The 10847-nt window shown below is 39.7% G+C and overlaps 1 pseudogene; it reads right to left on the bottom strand.

The window, feature by feature from the left end:
• Nucleotides 1–7844: 7844 nt before the first annotated feature.
• Nucleotides 7845–8745, bottom strand: LOC102490991 (thioredoxin-like protein 1 pseudogene; annotated as a pseudogene).
• Nucleotides 8746–10847: the final 2102 nt, after the last annotated feature.

Below are 10847 nucleotides of genomic sequence, written 5' to 3'. Positions count from 1 at the left end.
TAATTTTCAGGTTGCCAGGTATGGAGTTTGATGCAAAGATTTAATGTAATGACATACTCAGTGTAATTTTCAAGTTGCCAGGTATGGGGTTTGATGCAAAGATTTAATGTAAAATGAAGGAAGCCAGATTGAGAGGGAATCCAGTGCCTTAACCACAGACCACCTGCTGGTCCCTGCTCCTTAAATTTGACCCAAATCTTAAAGGTAATATTGATGATTAGTAATTTCCTCCACTGTTTTCAATATTTATCAGTGGTATCCAAATGTTGATTCTCCTGAAGGCCAGCAAACTCTGTAAATGCAGCAGCATTCCTGGCAGTTCGTCCTTCAAGTCCATCCTTACTGCCCCTATAGTGGATTCTCCTCTATGGAGCTCGGCATCTGACTTGATTTCTCTTTTTTGTGCTCTGTCAGGCCATGTTGAAAGTCTCTCAGGGTCTGGACCAGTGGATGGCATGCAGGTTAAGGCAGCTGGATCTCACATGGCCACCTGTGTAGTTCATATCCCAGACCCAACAGCTTGGAAAACACATCAAGTGCATATGTGTTCATGCCAAAATCCTGAGAGGATAATGGGGAAAAGGGTGTGGTGTGGCCATCCCTCCCACCCCACCCCACTCCCATCAAAGAGATGATTTCTCACTTTCACTCTCTGTCACTCTCTGATAAGCACACATATCCTATAGTAAAAACTAAAAAAAAAAAAAAAAAAAAAAAACAAGAAAGAAAAAAGGAAAACAAGGAAAGTTCCTCAAGGTCCTCCTAAATGTCAGCTACTCTAAAGTCACACTCACAATATGTGCTCGGCACTTGCTCTTCTAAAACCCCATTGATGGATATTTAGCCTATATTTTAAAATAATAACTGTGATAACTTATAAATACATCACATGATGGAGACTAATGACAATACCACACTCTTCACTGGATAAATCAGCCCAAATTCTCTGATCCCTGCCATTTTCAAGGATAATGCCACTTGATAGTTTGTTCAGAAATTCATCTTTTCTAAAGTGAGCTGCGTGGAAGTTGACCAGAGAGCAGAGCAGGAAGAACTCAGGGGTTCACAGGATGAAGGGGGAGGGGCACCCTTTCTGGCTCCCCTGAACAGCAAAGCTCTGCCTTGTTGCACCTGGCACTACCATGGGCAGCAGGGAGACCAGCTCACAGAAGGCAGAAACTAAGGCCTCTGTGTCTCAGTTTTCTGGTTTTCCTTCCTATTCTCTCTCTCTTTCTTTGTTGACGAGAGTCTTTCATCCTATTTCAGAAGAAATCACTTAGCCAACCTTTGAGCCACCTTGAAGGAAAGGGTCAGAAAATCTCAATCAAAAGAGATCCAGTTTGACCTCAGCTGACCTTCACTCCTTAATCAATCCATTAGAGATGGGTTGTGTCACACCACAGGGCTCTTAGTCAAACCTGGCAGTTAGAGCTGGAAATAGGGCAAGAAAAGTGAGGCACGAAAAAGTTTAGTGATCTTTCACTCTCAAGTTCCATGTGTCCTCAACACCTACCTCTCTTATCTCTCCCTCATCCTAATCCTGGGTGGTTGGGCTCTAAGTATCTTTCATAAGATTTGGGTGAATTCCTACTCCCCTAGAATATCAGAATAAGGCTACACTTTTTCTATCAGAATGTAAGTTAGGAAATTGGTAAAAAAAAAAAAAAGAAAGAAATCATGAATTGGTGACAGGGAAATTTAGAAAAAACAGTTTACAAAAACATTCATTTAGGATGTCCCTATAATTCAGTGGTTAAAGCAGCTGCATTTCACTTGGCCAACTGTGACTTGAATCCTGACTCTGGCAGATTGACAAACACACATGGTATGTGTGTGTGCATGCCAAAACCCTGCCACAATGGAAAAATGGAGAGAAAGGATTGCGGCATGATGCTGCCACACTGGGAGGTGATTTTTCTCTCTTGTTTCTCTCCTCACTACCCCAAGCCTGCACCTGACAAGTGAACTACACTCTGTCAAGAAAAGAATATATGGTGCCTCAAAGGCCTACAGATAGAAATACCTTATAATCCAAAAGCTCCATTAATGGGTATTTACCCAATGGATAGGAATAACTCAGTTGGAAAAAATACTTGCATTCTGATGTTTATTGCAGCATTATTCACAATCGCTAAGAAATTGAATCAACCCAAATGTCCAAGAACAGATAAAGGGATTGATAAAAATGTGGCACATATACACAATAAAATACTACTCAGCCATAAAGAACAGTGAGACCCTAGCATTTGACAGAAAGTAGAGCAATGTGGAAGATTTAATTCAAAGTGAAGGAAGCCAGACTGAGATCACTGTAGGTCCTCACTTAATATATACCGAAAGTCTGCCCTCTATGGCAGAATTTACAAAACTAGGGCTGGCAGGTGGGACTGCCAGGTGGCATGGCGGTTAAGGCACTGGACTTCCTTATGGTGGACTGTAGTTCAAGCTCAGGCATGGAGGCTTCCTTTCTCACTTTCCCTCCATCTCTCTCTCTTTGTCTCATTGATATACACATATGCCCTATATTAAATTTTAAAAATAAAAATAATAGTAAATAAAATTAAGTACATAATTCTTTTTGAAAAAGCATGAAGAACAACTGTAGATACTAGAAATAGTATGGGAGGGAAAGGGCTATAGGGGATAGGAGGGAGGGAATCAGAAGAGGAAAAAGCAAAACTTGTAATACACACAAAAATGGAAAATTCCTGGGTGGTTGGGCTCTAAGTATCTTTCATAAGATTTGGGTGAATTCCTACTCCCCTAGAATATCAGAATAAGGCTACACTTTTTCTATCAGAATGTAAGTTAGGAAATTGGTAAAAAAAAAAAAAAGAAAGAAATCATGAATTGGTGACAGGGAAATTTAGAAAAAACAGTTTACAAAAACATTCATTTAGGATGTCCCTATAATTCAGTGGTTAAAGCAGCTGCATTTCACTTGGCCAACTGTGACTTGAATCCTGACTCTGGCAGATTGACAAACACACATGGTATGTGTGTGTGCATGCCAAAACCCTGCCACAATGGAAAAATGGAGAGAAAGGATTGCGGCATGATGCTGCCACACTGGGAGGTGATTTTTCTCTCTTGTTTCTCTCCTCACTACCCCAAGCCTGCACCTGACAAGTGAACTACACTCTGTCAAGAAAAGAATATATGGTGCCTCAAAGGCCTACAGATAGAAATACCTTATAATCCAAAAGCTCCATTAATGGGTATTTACCCAATGGATAGGAATAACTCAGTTGGAAAAAATACTTGCATTCTGATGTTTATTGCAGCATTATTCACAATCACTAAGAAATTGAATCAACCCAAATGTCCAAGAACAGATAAAGGGATTGATAAAAATGTGGCACATATACACAATAAAATACTACTCAGCCATAAAGAACAGTGAGACCCTAGCATTTGACAGAAAGTAGAGCAATGTGGAAGATTTAATTCAAAGTGAAGGAAGCCAGACTGAGATCACTGTAGGTCCTCACTTAATATATACCGAAAGTCTGCCCTCTATGGCAGAATTTACAAAACTAGGGCTGGCAGGTGGGACTGCCAGGTGGCATGGCGGTTAAGGCACTGGACTTCCTTATGGTGGACTGTAGTTCAAGCTCAGGCATGGAGGCTTCCTTTCTCACTTTCCCTCCATCTCTCTCTCTTTGTCTCATTGATATACACATATGCCCTATATTAAATTTTAAAAATAAAAATAATAGTAAATAAAATTAAGTACATAATTCTTTTTGAAAAAGCATGAAGAACAACTGTAGATACTAGAAATAGTATGGGAGGGAAAGGGCTATAGGGGATAGGAGGGAGGGAATCAGAAGAGGAAAAAGCAAAACTTGTAATACACACAAAAATGGAAAATTATCTGTTGATGATAAATGTGTATGTTAGTATCTTTGGACTAATATATAACATATTCAGGCTTGGGAAATTTATTTTGTATGTTGTAAAGAAGTACAGTGACTAAAGGTTAAAAAATACAATTTTAAAATGTAAACATATCAAGACTTCACAATTATTGATCAATTTCATTTGACTGAATAATCTTTTAACATTGGTTGCAAACATAGGGCAAATGAATTAAGTATGGGGGAAGATAAAATAACAAGTGAGTATGGAAAATTTTTAGATTTCAGTTGAAAAGATAAAAAATATAAATTTTAAAAATCACTTAACCAACGTTTGTGCTACAAATAAACATTTCTGGGAATTGACATGAGACTGAGAATTGAAACTGAAAGTCTGTGTCTAGTACTGCGGTTTTCCCTGAATGACAGGAAGTGAAACTGAGTCTTTTCTTAGTACTGGTGATGAACCTGAATGTGTGGTGGAAAGAACTCATTTCTGAGTCTGACTTTGAGGCCGTGGATGGTTTCACCCCATCACTAACTTACACAGTACTGGCAGAGATCCCGCCGTGTACAGGAAAAGCCCTCGCACTGTGAAGTAACCTCAGGTGGATCAGACACAGGCTCTGTCACACAGAGACAGCACAGCAACAGAAAAGACACAGGAGATAATATAAGGCCCAGTAGAACAGCACAAAAACAGTCCTTCCAAGAATGTAGGATGGTGGCATTCATATGGACATTCTAAGGGGTTCTAGTTAAATCCTTAGCAGAATTTAACAACTAGAGAGGTTCCCCTATGCCTCATATTCTGACATATTTTATCATCATACCAACTATGTGCTTTAGAGAAAATAGTGCACATTTCAGCATCTACTTGAGGCCAAGTACTGGACAAAACCAGCCTATGGCATCTCATTTTCTCCTCGTGACTATTATTAAGATAGGTAGCGCCAATGCCACAAGCTAATTCATTCTGCCACTGAGCTGCCCTTCATGACTTAGGTCTCCCTCCCCACACCCAAGATGTAAGTAGACATAGCTCGTAACAACTGGATCCCGGGCTCAATCTTACTGCTGACTAACATGAAAACTCTTGTTCACTAGAAAACAACTGTGGGAGCAGAAGCAGAGGAGGTAGCATCCCAGCTGCTGCTTTCCCTGAAACCCTGTGACACCTGCCCAATTCCAGGGAGAGACCTGAACAAGATCCATCCCTACTTTCTATTCCTATCCTTGAAAAACTGGACTGCACATCTTAAACATAATCATTATTTTTCAAAGAAGAATATCCCTGGACTGAGGTCACTAAAGATGAAGTTGGACATGAAGAAGTAGTTGAGAAACCAAGGAAAAAGGAGAAACCAAAGAAGTTCACTAAATTACCAAAAAAGCAGATGTCTTCACCCTGCACATACAAGAAAGAAAAGGCATTGAAGCAGCAGCTTCTAGAATTCTGTCTCCTTTCCCTGTAAGCGTGCAGAAGAATGTATGGGAGGCCAAAAGATCCTTGAGATTGAACTGAGATGCACAAAGAGTGATGGATGTCTCAAATGACAGGGCCCTTAATAAAAATAAGATTGGGCTATCTAGATCAAGTCAGGTCAAAGGAAACAAAGAATTTGCAGGAGGTATTTATTCTAGGACTGAAGCACAAATCAAGACCTCAGTGCCAGCCAGAGGGAGGCAAACAAGTTCCGAAAAAGCACAAGGTGTCTGCACAAGGTGAGAACAACATGGAAGTCTCTGCTTGTGTGTCAGCCAGTTCAGCACATCTGCAGCCTCCCCCTTGACTCCTGCGGATCCCACCTCACTTAAGCAGTTGGACGGCGAGTAGATAAAAGAGGCAGTGGGAGCTCTGTTGGCACATGCCAGAACCAGGAAAAATAATAAGGATTGCTTTTGAATGAGGATGAAAATTTATTTTTAGTGGTGATATTGTGAAAATTTTCAAGTAAAGAATTGAAGGTCAGATTGCATTTGCCTAGTGGTATTGGATAAGAGTTAGCTGAAATTTATTTACCAAGGATGAACCCTATTTGACAGACTGTTCCTATAGAAAACTTTGAATAAGCATGGAGGTAAAAAGACATGCCTACAGGACTAGCAGATGGCATAAGTGTTACATCACTCGACTCCTACATGACTGACCACAGTTCGACTCCTGGCCCTGGTGGCTTGAAACTCACACAAGGTGCATGTGTGTGCATGCCAAAACCCCAAGAGGAGAATGGAGGAGAAGGTATTGCAGGTGTGGTCATTCCCCTAGGGGGTGAATTCTCACTTTCTGTCTCTCTGTCCCTTTCTGTCTCTCAAGGGCATGGGCCCTATAGCAAAAGTCTCTCAAATAAATAAGTAAATAAATAAGTAAAATCATCTCTCAGATTATTCCTTTTCAAAGATTAAAAAAGAAATATAAAGCCTATGAAGCCAAGCTCCACATCCTGAATAGTTTTGACAGCTTTCTTACTGGTGAAAGGATTAGATGGCTTTTACCATCACACCTTGGGAGATATTCTGTCAAAGTTGCAGTAAATGTAAACCTTCTGGCCAAGAAGTTATTAAAGAGCGCAATACTTCTATGTGTGGAACATCTTAAACATCTCTAAAAGGGGTTTTTGCAGTGCTATACACAATGGTCACACTGGAATGCAGTTTCAGCGCATCGTTTGTGACGAGCACTGCATACTGGAGCCATCTTGAGCTATCCGCCATCTTGAGCTATCCACCATCTTGGAAACCATTAGGCTTCACTCCTCACTGAGCAAACCGTTTCTCAGAAATCATGTGACCAACCGTTCTTGCCACAATCGTTGAAAATGTTGCTGTCACAAAGAGACTTTCTGAAAAATCACCAGAGAAGTGGGAGTGTGAAACTCCTGTTTGTGAAAGTTGAGAAACGGTTGCCTTTCCCTTTTTTCTTCATTTGTCAGCAGTGAGGATGAAACCAACGGTTGTGAAACTCCTGTTTGTGAAAGTTGAGAAACTGGTTGCCCTTCCCTTTTTTCCTCATTTGTCAACAGTGAGGATGAAACCAAGGGCATATCTACTCCTCCTCAGAGAAAAAGAAAAAAGCGGCAAAAGAGAAACCTAACAATACCCCAAATTTTAAAAATTAAATTTACCGATTCCTTCTAGATTACAATTTAAATATGAAAACAAGCAATAAAGAAATGTTTGTGTTTGTGTTTTGTTTTTTGGGTTTTTTTTGCCAGCCTTTTGTTAAAGACCTGTTAAGCATTATATGGTTGCTCAACTTATTTTCCACCTTGAACCATGTTCTCTATATATTTACACGGCATATTTTGGCAGTTAATGTAATAAATACTTGATTTAAGATAATATAATTCCTATTATCTCATGAATTCATTTTACTGTATTTTTTCCAACAGCTAATTTCAACATTTTTCTATTAGTAAACAGTTGACCTGAATTTAAATGTTTACCCAAAAGGTATTAAAATCTTGGGATGAGAAAGAATCTGTGTACCCATCAACCCACTGTTTTAGGCAAGAGTAGTTACATTTCATGAAATCTGTTCATTCCTATTATCATTTAAATAATTTCTATAGCATGGATACCCAAATGTCCATTAATAAAAATACAAGTCAGTACTCATCTAAACATGAACAGTATCTTCCAAGTCGTTTATCGAAATCACTTGTTCTATGTGCATGGTAGAGAGGCGTACACTCCCAATTCCAAGACAGTTGGGATCCTCTAAAGTAAATGGCTTTCAATCAGTATGCTACAAGACACCTAAGTCTCTTCTAAAATTAGAAGCTAGCCATTTTTCAAATAAATGGAAAGAGAAAATACTTAGAATGACAAAAATTAAGCTTAGCAAAAGTAGTGACTTTTCTTTACAACTGCACGTGTCAACATTACAATAGACACACTAGCGGTACCATCAGAACAAAAGCAATGATTTATTGGTAATGGCAATGATCGAAACACTGACAGTCTCTGACCAGAATCAAGCAGTTATCCAGGAGCTGTAGACCTGATTACAACATGGTCTTCCAGGGTCTTCTGTATCTTAGAGCTTTCTCCTTTTTTGCCAACTACTCGTTTGAAGTCATTCATATTTGTTGCCTGGACTGGAGTACCAGTAAAAGTAAGACATGAAATTCTTGTTTCTTCCTCACCTTGGACTGAACAAATAGAGATATACTGTTAGCATTCTGAAACTTAACAGAAGCAATGCCGTCTTCAGTATCATCCTCTGCCAGTTCCAGAGCTTGAGTTGGTTCACTTTTTTTCTGCCTCTTCAAAATCCATCGATGAAAGAGGGTTGATAAAAATTTTTACATGTTTACGACCCTAGCCATTATCTGGCCCTCGAAATTTCATGGAATAAAAGCTTAACAGGTCGATTGGATGTCATGGTAAATAAGTAGCTGTTCATCACAGGCAGATTCCAAGAAGCTCAGGTGTTTTTGTAAACACTTGTCAAATCCATTTTCATCGCTTTCATTGACACTCACAACCAGCTTTGTAAAGAAATGACATCGAATCCATATATCCTTTTGGAATATCTATGTCTTCATTGCTTCCAGGGTCATTTTCTAAGTGTCATTTGACTTTTTCTTCTAATCCCACACACCTGCTCCTTGATACTGATCAATTCTCATTTGTTTCAGAAAAACAAAAATGTAGGTGTTACTAATGTATTATCGGTGGCAACTGTTCCCTGACACTGATGCACATCTACCGCTAAGAAAACAGCCTGAGGCTATTTATTATTCATTGCCCTGAATGCCAGGGCAATCCTCAAACATGGTCCACACCCTCTCCTGGTAAACTTGACACACAGACTCGAGCCCGCGCCGCTCAGCTCTGGTTAGAAATTCTGGTCACTCCTGACCGGCTTCACTCCCACCATTCTCAGAGAGAAGCGTGCAGGGCGGCCGCGACACCACCAGCTTCGAAACTGAAGAAGACACAAGAGAAAAAGGGGACAGGCTGAGGAAAGCTGAGGCCTGGACAGAGGAGGTGGCGACCTGGGAGCCTTCTCCCTAAGATCTCATGGCCAAGTCAGGCTAGGGAACTCAGGGTCTGAGGGGGCAGGGACGGGACTGGAAGGACGAGGAGGCGATATTCACATCAGCGCTTTTTAAACATACCTGATCCCAACCCCACTATAGTCTTATCCAAGCCTGGAGGAGAATATACTTACAAATCTCTGCAGGTGATTTGAATGTTTGTTCCTGGATATAAGTGGTTTATAGTAAATTCCAGTTTTAACCAAAAAAAAGAAGAAGAAGAAAACAAGATCTAACAGTCATTTTGGACAAGGGTGTCCTGCATAAAGCATCTTAGAATACACCTAGAAAGACAGAAAGCACACTCCTGGACATCTGGAAGTGCTCACTTGAAGATCTTCAGAATGATTCCTTCTAAGTGTTTCAAGTTATTTATTAAACTTTCTTGTAAGCCACATAAATCAGAGTGCTGAGACATATATATTTAGGTTTTATGAAAATCTAATTGTACATATGAAACTTACATCTAATTTTCTTAGCATGAGTGTAAGCTATGTATAAAATATTTATTTACAAATCAGCTAGTTAACAATTTTAATATTTGTTATCTTTTATTTACATGAAAGACAAGCGGTCTAAGCTGTCAAGAGGCTAAGTCTTTTTATTTTTTTAAGGTTGTTGCCATTGGGTGTGTGCCCTTGCCAAAGAGAGAGAGAGAGAGAGAGACAGTGACAGGGAAGGCGAGATATCACCCCACAGGGAATGGCCACATCACAATCCCTCCTTCTCCATTCTTCTCTCCAGATTTTGGGCAACCATGACATGTCTCCAGTGTGATTATTATTTGTTTGTTTTAAAGAATTATTTATTTAATTTTATTTATTGTTACTTTAAATTTGCTATAGAGCAATGTGCTTACCAGAGAGAAAGAGACAGGAAAAATAAGAAATCCCAAAGGGAGGGAGAAATGGAGTAAAAGGGATTCCAGCATGACCATGCCCCAGGAGGAGTGCTTTCTTACTCTCCCTCTCTCTTTATAGGCCCTCGGACAAATTAAAAAAGAAAAAGGAGGAAAGAAAGGAAAAGAGGAAAAGAATTTTTTTAAAAAAACTGGATTTTACAAGATAGTGTATAGATGTACCTACCTAAAGATTCAGAAATCTGATTAAAATTTGTCTACGTAAAAAAAAAAAAAAAAAAAACTTTGCCACACACATAAACACATACATCAACATTAGCTTTCTATGAGGTGACTTCATAAAGTGTGTGGAAAATGCAACTGAAGTACAAGTTTGTTTTCATGCAAAAATATTTCTAAATTACCATAATTGTTTCACTATACTCTTTTTCACTGTACTTTATTCAGTAATTTTTTTGAGAGGTTTTTGCTTATAAGGCGCGTGCGCTCGCCAGACAGACAGAGACAGAGAGACAGAAAGAGAGAAATCACCCCCTAGGGGGGAAGGCCACGCCTCAGTCCCTTCTCCTCCATTCTCCTCTTGGGATCTTGAGCACGCATGCACACGTGCCCGGTGTGAGTTTTAAGCCACCAGGTCCGGGATGCAAACCGTGGTCGACTACATGGGAGTCCAGCAACATAGCCATTATGCTAACTGCTGGTCCCCTTTATTCAGTAATTTTTTTAAGCCCAGAAATCACAAAACATAACCAAGCTGTAGTGAGCATGTATATTATATTGCTTCAGCATTCATTTGTAAATATAAGGTAACGTTCTCATATTAGAAATAGACTCACTCATCATTAACACAGGTTTCAGGATATACACCCCGTGAAAGGCTCCAGCTGGTGGCCAGAGATAAAACTTAGAGGCATCACTCCCACCTAGCAAGCTGGGCTCCCAATTTCTGGGCTGCTTCCTTTAAACAGACCAATCAAATATTTCTTAGAGAACTTAAAGTGATTATCTCTCACAGGGGACCTCCTGTAACTAGTGCCTGCTTGCTTTAAATACAACTGGACTCAACAAAGCATTGGCCTTTCT

The sequence above is a fragment of the Tupaia chinensis genome, unplaced genomic scaffold (assembly GCF_000334495.1).
Source record: "Tupaia chinensis unplaced genomic scaffold, TupChi_1.0 Scaffold139491_1, whole genome shotgun sequence".
Classification (NCBI taxonomy): Eukaryota; Metazoa; Chordata; class Mammalia; order Scandentia; family Tupaiidae; genus Tupaia; species Tupaia belangeri.
The sequence above is the reverse complement of the archived record's forward strand: the minus strand, read 5'-3'. Positions and strand labels throughout refer to the sequence as shown.